Genomic DNA, 19,272 nt, shown 5'->3' with positions numbered 1-19,272 from the left:
GGGTCATCATGACAATTGAATGAGTTCACATGTGCATATAAAGACTTGACCTAGAACCTTATACAGAGAAAATGCTCAATAAATATTACTTACTATTCCAGGACACACATTATTCCTGCTGTTTTATCACTATCAGGGTGACTATGGCCACACACAGATGGGATTCACAAACCTAAGGGGAGAAACGACGGTGAAGGCCATGCCATATGAGGGAGTATCCATTCTTGTGATGATATGAATGGCGCCCTTTGTTGGCAGCTGAATGACTTACTCTGGAAATCTCTTTATGCTCTGTATGAAAAAGCCACTTTGCTCTGTTTCTCTCTTGATGTCCACGCTCCCACAGTCCTGTGACACAAACTCATTTCTTTGATTAAACTGAATTCAGGGTACCTGTAAATAGTAACAGATTGTGTTTCCATGTTTTGTTTGTAGCCTGATTTTTTTTTTTTTTTTTTTTGGAACGTAGAAGAGATGGCTTAGGTTTGTAATGACAGAAAAGGCAAAAAGTTGTAACTTTTAAAAATTGGGGTAAAAAAATAGGTTTCATAAAATTTACCACTTGAATCATTTTTGAGTGTACAGTTGAGTAGCGTTAACCACATTCACTTTTTTGTGCAACAGATATCCAGAACTTCTCATCTTGCAAAACTAAAACTCTATACCCATTAAAGAAAAAAAAATTCCCTGTTTCCCTTTCCCCCAGCCCCTGGCAACCACCATTTTACTTTCTGTTTCTATGAGTTTGACTAAGTTAGACACGTCGTAAGTAAAATCACAAGGTAAATGTCTTTTTGTGACTGGCTTATTTCGCTTAACATAATGTCCTCAAGCTTCATCCATGTTGTTCCTTCCTTTTTAAGGCCAAATGATAGGATAATATTCCCTATCCATGGTACATTTTCTTTATCCATTTACCCATCGATGAACATTTAGATTGCTTCCATCTCTTGGCTATTGTGCATAATGCCACTGTGAACGTGTAAATACATGTCTTTGAGACCCTTCCTTGAATTCTTTTTTTTTTTTTTTCTGCTTAAAATTCTTTTGGATATATACCCAAAAGTGAGATTGCTGGATCATGTGGTAGTTCGATTTAAAATTTTTTGAGGACCTGTTATACTGTTTTCCATAGTGGTTGCACCATTTTACAATCCCATCAACACTGTATATGGTCGCCCACGCTTGCTTTTTTCTGGTTTTTTGAGAGCAGCCACCCCAATGGGCATGAGGTGATATCTCACCATGGTATTTGTATTTCTCTTATGACTAGTGATGTACTGCATCTTTTCATGTTTGTTGGTCGTCTGTATGTCATCTTTGGAGAAATGTCTTTTCAAGCACTTTGCCTACTTTTTAATCGGGTTATTTGGTTTTTGTTGAGTTGTAGGACTTCTTTGTGTGTTCTGGATATTAAAAGAATGCAACTTTGAAGGTAGAAATAAATGGGAGTGAATTTTTAAAAATATTATGAGTCAATAAATATTATAATTAAGTATGTCAGCAGCTTGAATGGCTCTTACATGCAGCAAGGTTTGGGACAGAGTCTTAAAGCTTTCTTTGTTTCTCCCTCCAGCGCCTTATCAGCACTTTATATCCAGGACCTACTCTATGTTCTTTGTCAATGGCTTCTCTCTCCTCTCTATTGACCAAGCCAGAAACTCCACTTTTTTTTTTTTTAAATCTCCTATTTCCAACCAGTTTTCAAATACTATCCACTTCATCCATGACTAGATAACCCTATAAAAATATTAAGTAACTTCTTAGGACAACAATGAAGGAAGGTCTCCAAGAGCATGAAAACAAACTTTGTTTTTAATTTTTTAATGTTTATTTATTTTTTAGAGAGAGACAGAGTGTGAGCAGGGAGGGGGCAGAGAAAGAGGGAGACGCAGAATCTGAAACAGGCTCCTGATCCGTCAGCACAGAGCCCGATGTGGGGCTCGAACCCACAAACCATGAGATCATGACCTGAGCCAAAGTTGGACGGGTAACTGCCTGAGTCACCCGAGCACCCCTGCTTTCTGAGTCATAATCAGAATTTGGGCACTTCTTCCACAACTTCTGGCAAGTTGCTAGGCTTTCTAGTATCATCCCAGCACAATTCCCGGTGCCAGATATGTGCGATTTTAAGTTAAAGATCTATCCTCAGCATCCGGCTACCATATTTCTGGTTTCTAAGTTAGCTTCAACCAGGAACAGTGAAAATGACACGATGTAAATGTACCATATCCAGTCAAATATCTCAGAACGCACTATGTGTCATCAGCATCCACCTTGTGTGCTGATAGAATTCGCTTCCTTACGCTCTAAGTTTGAATCCTCCTACTACATGAAGCAATTTTACAGTCATCATGTTCAACCACTACCGTGTGCAAATCCTTCTCTTTTTAGGTTCCTGGACCCAACTGCAATGTGGTGAGGGCCAGGTAGGGGCAGGAGTCTTCCACACCAACAAGCAATTCTTGGGACACCAATTGGGTGTCCATGAATTCAACTCAATTCTGACACTATTGGGGCACCTGGGTGGCTCAGTCAGTTAAGTGTCCAACTTCGGCTCAGGTCATGATCTCCCAGTTCGTGAGTTGGTGCTCCATGTTGGGCTCTGTGCTGACAGCTCAGAGCCTGGAGCTTGCTTTGGATTCTGTGCCTCCCTCTCTCTCTGCCCCTCCCCCGCTCATGCTCTGTCTCTGTCTGTCTCAAAAGTAAACATTAAAAAATAAGAATTAAAAAATATATTTAATTTAATTTAATTTAATTTAAAAAGCAATTCTGACACTATCTATCCCTAGATAGCATCAGATTCCATGAGGGCACAGTCCCACAAGACACACACACCCCCCAACTTCACACACCCCATCTGGGTAGCAAGCCTAGATTGTTACCTGGTTTCTGACCAAACCACTAGAGACTGGAGGTCTCCACACCCCCCTCCTTGTACTTCAGATTCAAATCACATTCCAGGTTGTTACTGTACTTCTGACTGACCGGCTATAAATCTGAGGTTCCCGAGACCCTTCCTTAGATTTGACTAATTAGAGCAACTCACAGAACTCAGGAAACCCATTTACTCACTAGATTACCAACTTACTATAGAAGGATAAAACTCAGGAACAGCCAGATGGAAGAGATGCAGGGCAAGGTGCCAGGCGGTGGCGGGGGGGTGGGGTACCTTCCAGGCACACTACTCTCCCCAATCTCCCCAAGTTCACCATCCTGGAAGTCCTCCGAACCTTTTTGGTTTTTATGGAGGCTTCATTACGTAGCAACTGATAAAACTCAATCTCAAGCCCCTCTCCCTACCCCAGAGGTCAGGAGGGGCAAGAAGTTCCAACCCTCTAATCACATAGTTAGCTTCCCTGGTGCCAGCCCCCGTCCTTAGAAGCTTTCCAAAAATTGCCTCATTTGCATCAAAAAAGACCCCTGTATGGCCCTCAGCACCTAGGAAATTCTGAGGGTTTTAGGAGCTCTGTGCCAAAACAGGAACGAGACCAAATATACTACATTTATTATTATAAACTACAATATCACACCTCCCAATGGCTGAGCAGTCAGTACTATCTCTACACTGTAACTAGATAAACTTAAGTCCTGGAAACCAGCATTATTTTCTCCAGTACCAGTAGAGTCGAAGTTCCTTTCCTTTCAAATACAATGTTGTTCAAAAGAGCAGTTGGTCTTGGGGTGCCGGGGTGGCTCAGTCGATTAAGCATCCGACTTTTGATTTCGGCTCAGGTCCTGATCTCATGGTTCGTGGGTTTGTGCCCCACATTGGCTCTGTGCTGGCAGCGCGGAACCTGCTTGGGGTTCTCTTTCTCCCTCTCTCTGACCCTCCCCTACTTGCACTGTCTCTGTCTCTCTGAAAATAAACTTAAAAAAAAAAGAGCAGTTTGTCTTATCTAGGAAGCCAGGTAACAAGGAAGGCCAAATCCCTGGATAGACTTAAGAATACAGGATAGCAAGGCAGCTACAAGTGTTGGAAGTACAGCTTCTCTCCCCCTGACCTTGACCCCTGTGTCATTCCGTCTTACCTGTGCTTCCACCAGACAGTTGCTTACATATCAGCAACTCTGTGCCATCCACAGAGAAACAGAAGTTAGACTTCAGTCTGCAAGCTCATCCCCATTCGATCTAAAAGTTTGATATCCAAGCCACTGCTTTGGGTAACGGTCTAAAAACCAGCAGCCTGGTGAGACACACAGCTCTGTTCAGCCTCTAACAAATGCTTTTGGTCACAGTAGCAGGCTCTCCAAAGAACAAGAAGGAATCAATTGCTGAGCCCTCTCAGAGTTGCAGACAACCCACAAAGCAACTGGGCCCCAGCCTCCGAGACACCTAGACATGAAACGAGAAGGATGAGCACACTGCAGAGCTCCTGCGTCTTTTAAATGAACATAATTTTTCAGAGGATACAACGGAGCCTGGAGAAAGAATAAATATGTCACTCTTCAGAGCCAGTGACTGTAAAAAAAAAAAAAAAAAAAAAAGATATGTGCTAACATTTAGCCAATATATTCCTCACCATTGACTATTTTCCCTGTCCATTCTAAGACATTCATTACCAGATAGCTTTGCCTAAATGCTATCATTCTACCATTTGTTGAAAGAGATGCAATGAAATGCCATCAGCTCTTGTCCATGCTCACGATCAGATAAATGGGTGTGAGAAGCAGTTCTCTGTACATAGAAAAGCTTTCATTATCATGTACTTTTGCTGGCATTTTTCAAAGGGGAGAGGGAGCTAACATTATTCATACATTAAATCAGAGCCTTAAGTGCAGCGAGAGAGAAGGCTCCCAAACTCGGCTGTGTATCACATCACAACACTGACATCTGTTGGCTATAAGTGTACTGGATCATCTAGTCCTTCCTTTCCCTGCAGCCACAGAACAGCTTCTAAACCAAATCTTTTCAGGGTCCTCGGCCATTTAAGGTATATTACGTGCTTCATTCCCAATAGACTGCAAACTTGTGTTCACAGTTTCTCGTGTTAGCCTTCAACTCTCTCATGACACAAGACTTTATGTCATTTTAATTCTTTTCTAAAACCAAGCAGACATTCGTGTATGCAGCATACGCGCTAATCCAAACATAAGCTACAAAAATGAGGGAACTGTCCTTTTACTGATACAATTTTGAAATGTATGTCATGAGGAAGATGACACAAACATGTTTATTGACACATCAGCATGTCCCCCCACACGAATGCTTCCTGTTATTCACCATGTTAACTGCTCTTTCCTCCTTTCTTGACCCCATTCTCCACTGTGTTCTTTTCCCCAGGATCCCGCACTCCTCTTTTTCTTCCTCTGCCCACTGAACTATGAGAATCCACAAAGATTCCCTCGCCAGGCCTCCAGAGGCCTTCTAACATGCGGTGTCTAGGGAACTGTATCCAAGCACGTGGTTTAATATTGCATACTAGAAGAACACCTTGATCTTTCCTCTTCTGTATCTCCTGAGGTTTCAAAGACTAAGAGTAAGAGGGATTACCTCCAAAGCCCCTTATTTAATGCTGTGATTTCATCAGTATCAATCAGCATCTGTATCAATATCTATAGCTTTACCATAAAAACTGAGCTTTGTCTCCCCTTCTGAATCAACACCCCATTCCAACTCCCCCATATCTACCAAATGCAGCACTCTCCTTCCAGCCCCTCAACTGCAGCTGGGCATGGTTTCGTGGCGTCGTGGTTGCCTCCTCTCCCTTCTCCCCCACAACATTCCTTACCCCTTCCCGTGGCAGGAGGCCTGACCCCCTCCCACTGCCTCTCACCTAGATAGAGACAACAAGACACTCTTCCTCTTCCACGACGCCGATTACCATCTATGTACTGATGACTCCCACATCCCGTCTCCAGCCTAGACCTCTCCCCTAAACTCCAGACCCATGTAATCCACATAGTCCACAATGGATCATCTTCACTTGGCTATCCCCCGGCACCTGAAACTCTACATATCCAAATCAAATCCCTATTCTTTCCCCTCTCCCCCACAAACTGCTCCCTCTCCTCTGTTCCTTATATCTCTGATCGCTGACTTCGCTACCCAAGCCAAAAACCTTGGGGTCATCCACAGCTTTACCTGTCCCTCAGATAGCAATATCCAATCAATCACAGAAGCTTAATTAATTCACCTGTTGATTCCAGCTCCTGGTTTACTCTTTATTTCATTCATGTCTCACCAACCCAACTATAGCAGACACCACAGTCTAACACTTAAGATGTGTGCTCCTTCCTCCTCTGTAGCATGGAATTGTCACCTATCCAGATGGAAACTATATTTTCTAGCCCCTAGTATCCGGGGATAGGGAAGAGAGCATATGATTAATTGTTGCGCATGGAATATAAGCTGATGTTACTTGTACTACTTAGTATTTACAAAGCAGATATACATTCCCAAGGCTCTTTCCTCACTTACCAGCAGAATGGAGTGGACTCTTGGGTCTTGGAAGATGATGGGACCACAAGATAGAAGGAAGCTAGGACTCTGAATGAGCACTTAGAACGCTGTCTACCAGGGATACTCATATTGGGCCGTGATACCGCTTGAAACGAACTTTTGTTGTATCGAGCCACTGAGAGTTCTGGGCTTTATAGCCTGAAAAGTACTCTCTGACACTAACTAGTTCAGGGCCCCATCATTTCTCCCCCATGTTATAGCAGGTGACTCTCAGCTGATCTGTGCCTTTAGCCTTGGTCTGCATGCCTCTCTTGCTTAGTACAAGCTCCATGAAGGCAGAGGCTGGCTCTGCTTGTTCAGCGTATCCCCATCAGGAGCACAGCACCTGGTATGCAGTAAAACTGGCTAGGATCCTTTCTTCCCAATCTCTCCCTAGCCCACACTCTTGGTTTCTATTACCTCATGCCCCTTTCCCTTTTACCCCAACACACACACACACACACACACACACACACACACACACTCACCAAGGTTCGACTTGAGCCCTCCTTCTAGTCCTCACATCCCATTCCTTCCTACCAAGGCCCTTTCCTCTCAAGTCTCTTAGAGCTCAGCTTCTGTGAATTTTTCTGTAACTTCACTGGGAATGATCATGCTAACATTTATCTATCCCATTGCATTATGTACCTTGTCTTAGACCTCCCCTTGCATTTGCAATAAATTCCTCGTGTGTGTGTGGCATGTATTCTGTCCCATCTCCTGTGCTACCTTACACACTCCTGGGGGAAGAATTGAGGTTCACTCTTACACACAGAGCTCCTCAGCAAATGCTCAATAAATGCCACCCACTGAATCCAATAATTTGCTTTGTATCATACATACTCTACGTAGCATCTCCTGGGATGCCTCTGGATCCAAACCTTTTTTTTTCCCTATACTTGAATTAGAGGGATTTTAATAAATCCTACATAAATTCTACATAAAACTAAATTCTACATAAATCTAAAAGGAAACACAGCATTTACAAAGAAAAGCATCTCTCCGTTACCTCCTTTGTGACTATGTAGTTTTCCATAAAGGGGAAATAGATTGTTAGAGTATGAAATAAGCTATTAGGTCCAATGCATAGTTGTCATTAATAACAATAGTAAAAGTTACAATTTAATGTCTATTAAACCAGTGTCTGGCCCACAGTACACACAAGTTGTTTTCTTGCTGTTTCTGAATTTTATCAACTTCTTCCTGAGCTTCCTTTCTTGAGGGATCCCGTAACTGAGGAAGGGAGCTATACCAGAGATACCTGGATGGCTCACTGGTGAGGCCTTCCAAAAGATGAGGGGTCTAGTGGGCATGCCAAAACATAGCTCAAGAAGAAGCACCAGGGGTGATCAGCCTCAGAGAAGACTCCTATCTTCATAGGGTGGCTGCTGGGAAGTCACAGGAGAATCCTGGCGATGCGAAGCCCGGTCATCATACAGACACCATTACCACCACCGTAATCCACCCAGTTCATATGCTCCGCTCCTCACACAGTCTACACATCAACGTCGGACATGTGGTCGGTCAAGTGACGTGGGTCATCTTACACACATGGAAGGTGTGCATCTATCATAACTCCCAGTAGGCTGACACACGGGCCAGCCTAGGACCAAAATCCCTCCAAACTTTTCAGTTTAGCGCCCTTCAAAGAGACATAACCTAGCCCTCAAATACAGTTGTTAAAGCTTTCAGGCGTGCCTCACCGTGCATCTGAAAAATCATTTTTCATTTATGAGCTGTACCTTATCACTCTGTGCAGCCACCATATATGTTATGCTGCACAAAAATAATTGATTACTTATGAGTGACAGAGTAATTGGCACTACCCTGGTTATTCAGCTATTTTTATGCATTATAATTACCAGCTTCAGTACACTAGACAGAATTTAATGTTCTTGAAAATTAATATTATTGAAGGACTTAATACAAAAGCATGTAATGTTCTTAAATTAAAAACTTGTCACACACACTGATAGAGTCTCACACTGTTGGCTATTTATCAACATTTTGTTTTAATCATTTCAAACCTTTTTATCAAGGTACAGAGCCTGGAGCTCGTGTCAGTTCAGTACAACTGAATTCTAGTGGCTCACAGTCTGAATTAAAGTTGGCAATAACAATGTTATATGTCTAATGTTATATCGAAGACCCAGAATCTGTTGCCTACCGACCTGTATTACAGCTATGAGTTCCTTGAAAGCAAAAAAAAACAAAAACAAAAACAAACAAACAAAAAAAACCCAAGTCATTTATATATGATTCTAATAAGTGGCCGGTGTGCTGAGGCTGTGTGAAATATATTAAATAAGCAGAATAATACACAACAATGATGCCTGTGAACTCACTAGAAGAAATTCCATCTTCCACACCGGGGCTAGCTGTGATTGAGGAGACAGACGCGGCCAAGAGAAAAGGTGTGGTTTGTGAAGCTGGGGGGCTTCTAACCTAATGTCATCCTACCCAGGGTGAGGGTACCAAGATGGGCTATCTTTCATTTTTTTGATTGTATAAAGGGAACACACACACCCCCTTTAAAATGACTTAATCCCAGTCTCTCAAAATGCTTATTACTTCATGAAACCTGCTTTTCTCTTCAGTGCTGTGATAAATTTCTATGTTTACTCCAGTCTCCTCCTTTCCTCTTTTATTCTGTTTTTCTTTGTATTTTAACAGCACAAGAATTTTCACATGTTCAGCTGAGTGTCATTCATCTAGGCGGGTCTTCTGCACCCTGCCACAGTCCCCCTCACTCCATATGAACTGCCGTCTCCATATGGCTTTCCTGACTATTCGTCTCTCTCCTGAATTCATTTTCCCTCATCCTTCCTTCCCAATCCCGGCGCTCCTTTTTCTCTTCCTCAGCAGTTGGCCAACATATAGAACTATAGCGTGCTTAAATACTTCTTTTTTTGTTTATTTTTGAAAGAGGGAGAGAGAGAGAGAGAGAGAGAGAGAGAGAGAGAGAGAGAGAGAGAGAGAGAAGAGAAGAGAAGAGAAGAGAATGAGCAGGGGAGGGGCAGAGGGAGAGGGAGACACAGAACCCAAAGCAGGCTCCAGGCTCTGAGCTGTCAGCACAGAGCCTTACACGAGGCTCAAACCGACAAACCATGAGATCATGACCTGAGCTGAAGTCGGAAGTTTAACTGACTGAGCCACCCAGGTGCCCCTAAATACTTAATTCTTTAGTGCTTACATAGTACTTTCTAATATTAAAGTTATGTTTTACTCCTATGGCTCAATGAATTGCCTTTTTTTTTTTTCTGTTAGAAGTCCCTTAACAGAAAATTATTTCCCATCCCCAGTATAGTGGCTTAACAGGTAGGAATCAAAGAATCATAGAACATTTTACCATGATTAGTTTCAAGAAAATTAAAGTTAGAAAAGACACGGCTAGAATCAATTTTAAATTTGAAGCCAAAATTCTAATATTTCTTCACAATCACATTAATAGATTAACATAATTTCAAGTAATGGACTATATGGCTTTAATACACATCAGTTTAATAATCAAAGTGTTATCTGCCAACTTGATTAACTCCCATAAACTTGCATCAAAAATGCTTATTACCTCGGGGCGCCTAGGTGGCTCAGTCAGTTAAGCGTCTGACTTCGGCTCAGGTCATGATCTCATGGTTTGTGAGTTTGAGCCCTGCGTCGGGCTCTGTGCTGACAGAGCCTGGAGCCTGCTTCAGATTCTATGTCTCCCTCTCTCTCTCTGCCCCTCCCCTGCTCATCCTCTGTTTCTCTCTCAAAAATAAATAAACATTAAAAAAAGAATTTTTTAAAAAATGCTTATTACCTCATACTATGTATAAAAAACGAAAATGGATTATAAACCTAAGGTTTTAGTTCTTACTATAAGAACTAAAAGTACATATTTCACTTCGAGGGAAATACAGGCATAAATCTTTGTGACCTTGGATTAGGAAATGGCTTCTTAGATACAACACAAAAAGCACAAGTGATACAAGAAAAAATAGATAGGGGCACCTGGGTGGCTCAGTAGGTTGAGCGTCCGACTTTGGCTCAGGTCATGATCTCACGGTTGGTGGGTTCGAGCCCCACGTCACGCTCTGTGCTGACAGCTCGGAGCCTGGCACCTGCTTCAGATTCTGTCTCCCTCTCTCTCTGCCCTCCCCCACTTGTGCTCTGTCTCTCTCTGTCTCTTAAAAATGAATAAAAGTTTTAAAAAAAATTTAAGAAAAAACAGATAAATTGTAATTCATCAATATTAAAAACTTTGTGCTTTGGAGGACACCATCAAGAAAGCAAAAAGACAACCCACAGAATGGGTGAAATATTTGCAAATTATATATCTGATAAGGGTCTACTATCCAGAATATATAAAGAACTCAACACAATTAAAAATGGGCAAACGATGTGAACAGCTATTTCTCCAAAGATGATACAAAGATGGCCAATAAGCACATTAAAAGACGTTCAACATCGTTAGTCATTAAGGAAATACAAACCAAAAACCATTATGAGATACCACTTCACACCCACTTGGTTGGCTATAATCAAAAAGATAGATGATAACGAGTATGGGCAAGACGCGGAAAAACCAAAGCCCTCAGTGTTGGTGGGAATGTAAAATAGTGCAGCCACTTTTTTTTTTTTAATGTTTATTTATTTTTGAGACACAGAAAGACAGAGCATGAACGGGGGAGGGTCAGAGAGAGAGGGAGACACAGAATCAGAAGCAGGCTCCAGGCTCTGAGCTGTCAGCACAGAGCCCAACGTGGGGCTCGAACTCACGGACCATGAGCTCATGACCTGAGCCGAAGTCGGACGCTTAACCGACTGAGCCACCCAGGCACTCCGTGCAGCCACTTTCGAAAACAGTTTAGCAGTTCCTCAACAAGTTAAACATGAGAGTTACCGTATGACCCAGGAATTCCACTCCTAGAATACCCCCAAAACATGAAAACATACATCCACACAAAAACTCATATGTGAATGTTCATAGCAGTATTATTCACAATAACCAAAAAAAAAAAAGAAATAACCCAAATGTCCACTGATTGATAAATGAATAAACAAAATGTAGTATATTCATACAATGGAATATTATTCAGCCATTAAAAGGCAACTAATTCATACTACAACATGGAAGAACCTTGAAAATATCATGCCAAGTGAAAGAAGCCAGACACAAAAGGCCACATACTGAATTATTCCATTTAGTTAAAATGTACAGACAGGCAAATCCATCGAGACAGAGAGCAGATCAGTGGTTGCCAGTGGTTGGTAATGGCTCCACAACTCTGTGAATATACTAAAAACCACAGAATTGTCTATTTTTAAAGGCTGAACATTATGATATGTAAATTATATCTCAACAAGCTGCTATTTCTTTATAAGTGCTTATTGATAGAATGTGCTCTGTGTTCTGATCTGTGAAGAAGTTTGCAGAGATGGGGAGGAGGAAGTGTCTAAGACCTAAAAGGGATAGAATTCCATTCCAGAACACCAGGTTCTTCACCTGGCCTTCCCCTTTTTTTTTTTTCTTCACTTAGTTAATTCAGAAAATCAGCCATTTGTTGATGTTACTTGAGCTAAATTAACTTCTCCTGACTTCAGTTTTCTTTTCTAAGGTAGTCACCCAGAGTTAGAACCTGGACATTAAGAGTACACACACGGGAGTCAGAGCAGTTACTCTTTTCCTCCCAGCCCTACCAGATGGCAGACTTTGGTCGTGTTTTTTAACCTTGCCAGGCCTCATTGATCCTCACTGTAAAATGGGGATCATTCATACTCACCCCACAGATTGTAGAGAATGAAACATACATTGATTGGGATCGCTGACAGGGACTAAGTACTCTACTCTGCAACCGTGGCTATTATTGGTTCAAAGGCTCATTCCAGTCTTTTTTTTTTTTTTTTTTTGAGAGGGGGGGGGGGTGCAAGTGAACCAGGGGCAGAAAGAGAGAGAGAAAGAGAGAGAGAAAGAGAGAGTGAGAGAGAAGCAGGGCTCACCCAAAGTGGGGCTTGGTTTACTGCAAGCAGGGCTCAGGCTCACTCGGAGGGGAGCTTGAGCTTGCCCCATGTGGGACTCGAACGAGAACAGTGACAAACTGTGAAATCATGACCTGAGCAGAAGTCAGATGCTTAACGATGGAGCCTTCCAGGTGCTCCAGCTCTTTTTTTCTTCTTAAGTTTATTTATTTTTGAGAGAGAGAGAAAGTGTGAGGGAGGGAGGAAGAGGGGGAGAGGGACAGGGAGTGGGGAGAGGGAGAGAGAATCCCAAACAGGCTCCACACTGCACAGAGCCCGATGCAGGGCTTGAACCTACAAACCTTGAGATCATGACCTGAGCCACAGTCAGATACTTAACTGACTGAGCCACCCACACGCCCCTCATTCCAGTTCTAAAAGTCTCTGAGATATCAATAGAATTACAATTTAAGTAGTATATATAACAAAAATAGTAACACCACTTCAAATAGTTGAGAAGGTTTTCATAATTCAGTGAAGTCTGAGGCAAAAAAGAGGGACTATATAGGAAAAGTGGTTTGTTTCGTCAATAGAACTTGTCCTTTTTAGCATGCATAATTATAAACTGTAGTTCTAAAGAACTAACCAAGTGAAAACTAAATGAGGAGGAAAATAATAACAAAGACAGAATTATGACTTAAATTGACTTGGCATAAAGGTTAAAATTATAAGAAAAAGCTGAAGTCCTCTTGTCATTCTGTCCAAATACTGCCATGACAACAGTGTGTACTTGATGCTTCTTTCCACCTTTTGCCAGTTGCCTGATGGCTCAGATAAAGTAGAATTTCCATAGTCCGGCTAGATACTGGGCCATGACTTTCTTATCATACTGAAGATTGCTCTGGCGGGTCACCCAATCGATGGATGTACAAGTTTAAGTCTTATGTTAAGCCATGGTGACACTGTTCTCTCTGTCCCTTATGTTCTGAGTCAGAGAGAAGATGCTTAGATGATGGCATGGGTTTTTTTCCTACTAATTTGGATGCCTGGGTGCTTGAGATGCTATTAGATTGTCAAGCAAACATTATTGCCATCATTGGCAAAATGACAAAATTACAGGGATGTCTCCACTGACTGCTTTGATGGACTGACTTCTAACTCTCAAGGTGTCTTCCCTTTGCCTCAAGCAGTAATTTATCTAAAAGTTAATTACCAACCATTAGCTCCCCTACTGAGCTAGCCCAGCAGTCTGAGAGTGAAGAAAGGGGGAAATCATGTAAGCTATCCTTAGTGCAGTCACTGATCTTTCTCGAAAAAAGAAAGAGGAGCAATACTAAAGGACAGTACCAACAACAACAAACTCCTGGAAGAAAAATCCCTTAGACCTGGCTGCAAGATAACATGGTCTCATTTCATTTTTGAAGGAATATGTGCTACACTAATAAACAGCAGCCTGTTGATTAAATCTAGAGCCATTCAAATCCCTCCAAGCCTGTGAACGTATCATAGAATAAAAAACATCCTGATGTTCATAGGTCAGCCCATCTGCGGTAGATTTGCCAACATGGGAGAGGGGGAGGGGCAGATACACACTTGAGATAATCCCTTTAAAACATACCAGGGCTTCTACAGCAAGCTGTCCTTCGCCTTCAAAGGTGCCCACGGGGAAAATAACAATCCATGAATACAAATCATAATTTTGAATCATAATTTTAAATAAGTGAAAATGATACCATCCAACCAATTATTCCATAGCACCAGTAACTGTTAAATTAGGCAGGCCTCATCAAAACTGGTGACACACACAATGACATTTAGAATAATGTTATTGCTCTTGATCTTGTTTTGCCATTTGTGAGACTCCACAAATAATGCAACCTACCATGGGTTACCACTTTGTCAAATTGGAATATTGCGTTTAAGTCCGGGGGGCTTTGTGATATAGACTCTTTTTTAACGTTTATTTATTTTTGGGACAGAGAGAGACAGAGCATGAACTGGGGAGGGGCAGAGAGAGAGGGAGACACAGAATCGGAAGCAGGCTCCAGGCTCTGAGCCATCAGCCCAGAGCCTGACGTGGGGCTCGAACCCACGGACCGTGAGATCGTGACCTGAGCTGAAGTCGGACGCTTAACCGACTGAGCCACCCAGGCGCCCCAATGATATAGACTCTTAATAGATAAACTGATTCTGAAAAAGGCACCTGAGTGGCTCAGTCAGTTAAAGTGTCCGACTTCGGCTCAGGTCATGATCCCACGATTCATGGGTTCAAGCCCCAAGCTGGGCTCTGCACTGACAGCTCAGAGCCTGGAGCCTGCTTCCGATTCTGTGTGTCCCTCTCTCTCTCCTCCTCCCCCACTCGTGTGCATGTGCAAGCTCTCTCAAAAATAATTAAATATTTTAAAAGAAAAGAAAAGAGAACCAAAAACAAATTCTAGAACATTTAAGGTATATTAAAATAAAAATATTTGGCATTCAAATAGACCTACCACAAAACCTGTGTATTTGCATATTCGTTTTGAAAGGGAATGAACTCCAGAGCCAGATGAACTGGGTTTGAACTTTGGTTCTGCTAAGCTTCATGACCCTGAGCAGTTTAACTTCTCTGTGACTCAGTTAACTTATTAGTAAAATGGAAATAGAAATAGTACCTATCTCACAGGCTTGCAAGGCAAATTAAATGAGTTAACATGAGTAAAATACTTAACGGCAACGTCTGGTGCAGGGGAAGTAAGTACTACATAGAAGTCAGTTGTCATTATGTCTACGGTACTAGAGGTGAGGGGTCCAGGAGGGCGCTATTTTAGCATGAAAAACACAAGTAAGCCCCTTGGCTTGGTACTTCTGGATGCTTGGGCCCCCAAATCCAACCTGGTGATCTGAACCAATGAATAAGCCCTTCTATTAGCAATGTAAGGAAGCACTCATGAGTTCTCTTTTGCCCAGATCCCTTCAATTCCTGAACATCCAAGCGATGGGAAAGACCATGACCTGGATCAGCAAACCTTAATCAACTAAGAGATGCCATGACAAGACCCTCCGTGATTACCACATTGCAGAAAATTGTGATGCTACTGTATCTACCCATAATAACACTTATAAAGCAGTTTTGCCAAGTCAGAAAGCACTTACTGATCCAATCATTACTATGAACATTTGTTATCCCTAAACTATAGGGCTACAGACCTAGAAGAATATCAAGTTGAACTTGCATCAGCTATATCCTAGAAATAGTCTCTTTTTTTTTTTAAACTAAATATCCTCGATATGCGTATTTTTACTTACAACTTGGCTTTGGTATTTTTTTTTTTCCAGTTCATTGTGTCCTCTTTTTCTGCTTCTTACCCAGCCCCTCAGAGGGTTCTTCTCAGCTCACCACACAGGTTGACTACCCTCTGAACGTAGAACCCCAAAGTCAAATATCCAGACCTGGCAAGCACTGAACTAGGAGTTCCCAACATCTTCGCCTCCTTTTATTTTCTTTCCCCAAAAGAAATGTTTTAGGAGACTTTATCTACAGAAATGCGATCACTGGCTCTCCATGCACTTGTTGAAGGATCTCTGAGTTGTTTCCAATGTTTAGCTATTACAAATAAAGCTGTTATGAACATTTGTGAACAGCTTTTTGTGTGAACATAAGTTTTCATTTCTCTGGGATAAATGTTCAAGAGTGCAATTGCGTGGGTATATGGTAGATGCGTGTTTCATTTTATAAGAAATTTCCAAACTGTCTTCCGGGGTGGCTGTACCATTTTACATTCCCACACACAACATATGAGTGATCCATTTGCTCCACACCCTCACCAGCATTTGGTGGCGTCGTCATTTTTCATTATAGCCAATTCTGATAGGCATATACCTCATTGTGGTTTGAATTTGCATATCTCCAGTGACTAGTGATGTTGAACATGCTGTCATGTGCTTATGTGCCATCTGTATATCCTCTTCGGTGAAATGTCTGTCCATGTCTTTTGCCCATTTTCTAATTGCACTGTTCAGTTTTTACTATTGGGTCTCGACAATTCTTTATCTATTCTAGATGCTAATAGTCTTCTATCAAATATTTGGTTGCAAATATTGTCTCTCAGTCTGTAGCTTATCTTTTCAACTTCTTCACATAGTCTTTCACAAAGCAAGCGTGTTTCATTTAGTGAGGTCCAATTTGTCAAGTTTTCTTTCCATGATTCATGCCTTATGCGTCAAGCTTGACAACCCTGCAGCAGGAGTCGGGACACTAGGACTAAGGTGACCGCCAGCTCGCCCGGGTTTATCTAGGACTTTCTTGGGTTTAGCACCAAAAGTCCCACATCCTAGGAAACCCCTCGGTCTTGGACAAACTGGGACAGTTGGTCCCTCAAACAAGAGCCGATGGAGTCCTGCCCCTCTTTTGCACCGACACAGCCTCAGCTGAGAGTGGAGGGACCAGTGCCAGAGAGACACCCATCCTGGGCCTGAGAATCAAGACATGATATCACTGCCGCATGAGTAGCTGTGATGCCACAAGGTTCTGAAGGGCACACATGATAACCTTGCCATTTCCTCTCTCACGACGATGGGCAAGATTTTTCAGAAAAGGCAGGCTGGCAGGGAAAGAGAGGTCCCCTTACCTTGCACGGCCATCCCACTGTCCTCCCCTCGCTTTGGAGCCTGTACTTGAGGTGGCTCCCACCCACATCCTTCTGGTTCATCCCGTTCAACACTTTGGGCCAAGGATGCCCAGTCCTGGGCACACTAGATTTCCCCCGAAAAGCACTTCAAAAATGCGGATGACTGAGCCCCGTCCCAGACCAGTTAAATGTGCTTCTCTCCAAGTGGGAGTGGGGCTCAGTGAATATTAGCCACAAAAACTCCCGAAGTGATTCCAGTGTGTAGCTGGGGTGAGACCCTTTGCTGCAGGCTCCAGGGGTGTGAACTGCTTGTGGACATGGATGAGAGCACCCACAGCACCCAGCACAGTGCTTGCATATAGCAGGCATCCAATATACATTCGGTAAGTTTTTTAAATGAGCAAATAATATAGAAGTGATCAAAGACTGGGCCCAAATATCATTTACTTTGTCTCTCCTGCTTGTAACTGAAGGACCAAATGAGGTGCAAGATAAACTGTAGGATAAGCCTCCCTAAAACTAGACTGTCTCCAAGCCTTTCCCAATCTCCCAAAAAGTTGAAAAGTCAAGAAATCCCTGACTGCCTCAATGGGCATTTTTACAGATGGATAATTAGGCTGTGTCAGTGTCACCAGGAAGTTGTTAGAAATGCAGATTTTCAGGCCCCATCTCAGAGTAACAGAAACACAATGTGCTTTTTAACAAGACCCCAGGTCATTTGCTGTAGCTCCTTGAAGTCTGAGAAGCACCCACCAGGCTGAGAAGTCCCCGTGGGAGAGAGCCAGCTGGCTGCACTCCGGCCGCTGGGAGAGCATATGAAGGGAAGAGACCCTCAGGAGAGGTTGAGGGAAGGGGTGGAGCCACACCCGGAGGCCAAATCTCAGAGCTTTTTGACTTTTACAAAACCCCCAAAGCATCTAAGGACTTGAATCCTTAACTCACCAAGTCTAAACCTTGAGCAGGTAAACTGACACAGCAGAGAACTATCTGTACATACTGAACAGTGTACTTGTTTATGGATCGGAGTGAATTTAGGGCTGTGATCAGTTACTAAGTACCATCCTGAGATGGATCAAAGAATGTGGCCCTGTCCATGAATTACCCTGCTGAGAGAGAGGCAAGCTCTTTAAGGTTTGCTCAGGGAGGCAGGGTGGGTGGGCCTCCTCACTCCCTCCCCCACGTGGCCAGAGTTTTATAATTCCCACGTGACGTCCACTGTGTTGGGCAATCCCCCCCCCCCAAACACACACACACACACACACACACACTCACCAAGATCCCTTAGAAACCCTCTCTAATAATTCCCTAACTAGAAGTTGGTCAGCCTACGGGCATCCTACCAGCGTTTTACGGTGGGAAGCCATTATTTTCATCATTTGCTTCATCCTGAAAGCAGCCCGCTGTGGGGTTTGCAGATGGAAAGAGGTGCCTGTCTTTTCTTTTGTGTAGCAGGAGGACTTACACCTGTGAGGACATAATTTTTTTTTTTTTTTTGCAAATTCTAGATAACTTTATGCAATTTCCCCCAGATTCTAGTATCACCTCTGTGTCCTTCCCTGTGGAGACGATAGCTGAAGCTCACAGAGAACAGCCCCCAAATCAGGGTGAACATCAAGGGAAAAGCTAAAGCCTCAATTCCAGGCGAAGCACCTCTCTGCCTAGAATGTCACCTGACCGTAGCTACACACACACACAGAAGCACAGAATGGGTGCTCTCGGCCAGAGATTGTGTTGAAATAATTATGCTCTGCCCTCGATGAAATTGCTTAAAACTGCTTTCTGCTTTACAACATCATACACGGAAAACAATTTTCATGCCCGCACCGTGGCCTGAGGCAGATTTTGCATTCTGCATCAGGAGGAAATTGATTAATGTGAATGTTTTAGCTGTGGTTGTTGTTTGTGTATAAACTTTTGTTAAAACAAGTACGGCAGAATAAATGACCTTTATGTAGACACCTATTAAGGCGCTAAAAGGCTTGGCTACATTCATCTGAGACGCGTACACATAACGAGTGGAACAATGAGGGGATCAGCAGCTGCAAGGGGTTGAATTGAATTCTTCAACAATAGAAAAGTTTTTCAGACCCAAATACCAGCAATCAAAGAGAATTTTTGCAGATAATCCGAGAGAAAGAAAATAATAAAATAAAAAAAAAATGCTAGCCAACTTTGCACCAGTTAGCATAAGGTTGCCATCTGAAACATGTCAGCTTAAGAGCAGACCGAACCACCATTCTTTTGCCCAACTGCAGTATTCAGAACTGTTTCCCCAAATAATCCCAGA

The 19,272-nt window shown here is 42.6% G+C and overlaps 1 protein-coding gene across 5 annotated transcripts in view; it reads right to left on the bottom strand.

Moving 5' to 3' along the window:
• The window catches only part of ZNF800 (zinc finger protein 800), a 188,101-nt gene that overhangs the window by 140,292 nt on the left and 28,537 nt on the right, over window positions 1-19,272 (bottom strand). The gene's annotated exons all lie outside the window — the stretch shown is intronic.

This window comes from Neofelis nebulosa, chromosome 4 (assembly GCF_028018385.1).
Source record: "Neofelis nebulosa isolate mNeoNeb1 chromosome 4, mNeoNeb1.pri, whole genome shotgun sequence".
NCBI lineage: Eukaryota > Metazoa > Chordata > Mammalia > Carnivora > Felidae > Neofelis > Neofelis nebulosa.
Note: the sequence above shows the minus strand (reverse complement) of the source record. Positions and strands in the feature narration are given on the sequence as shown.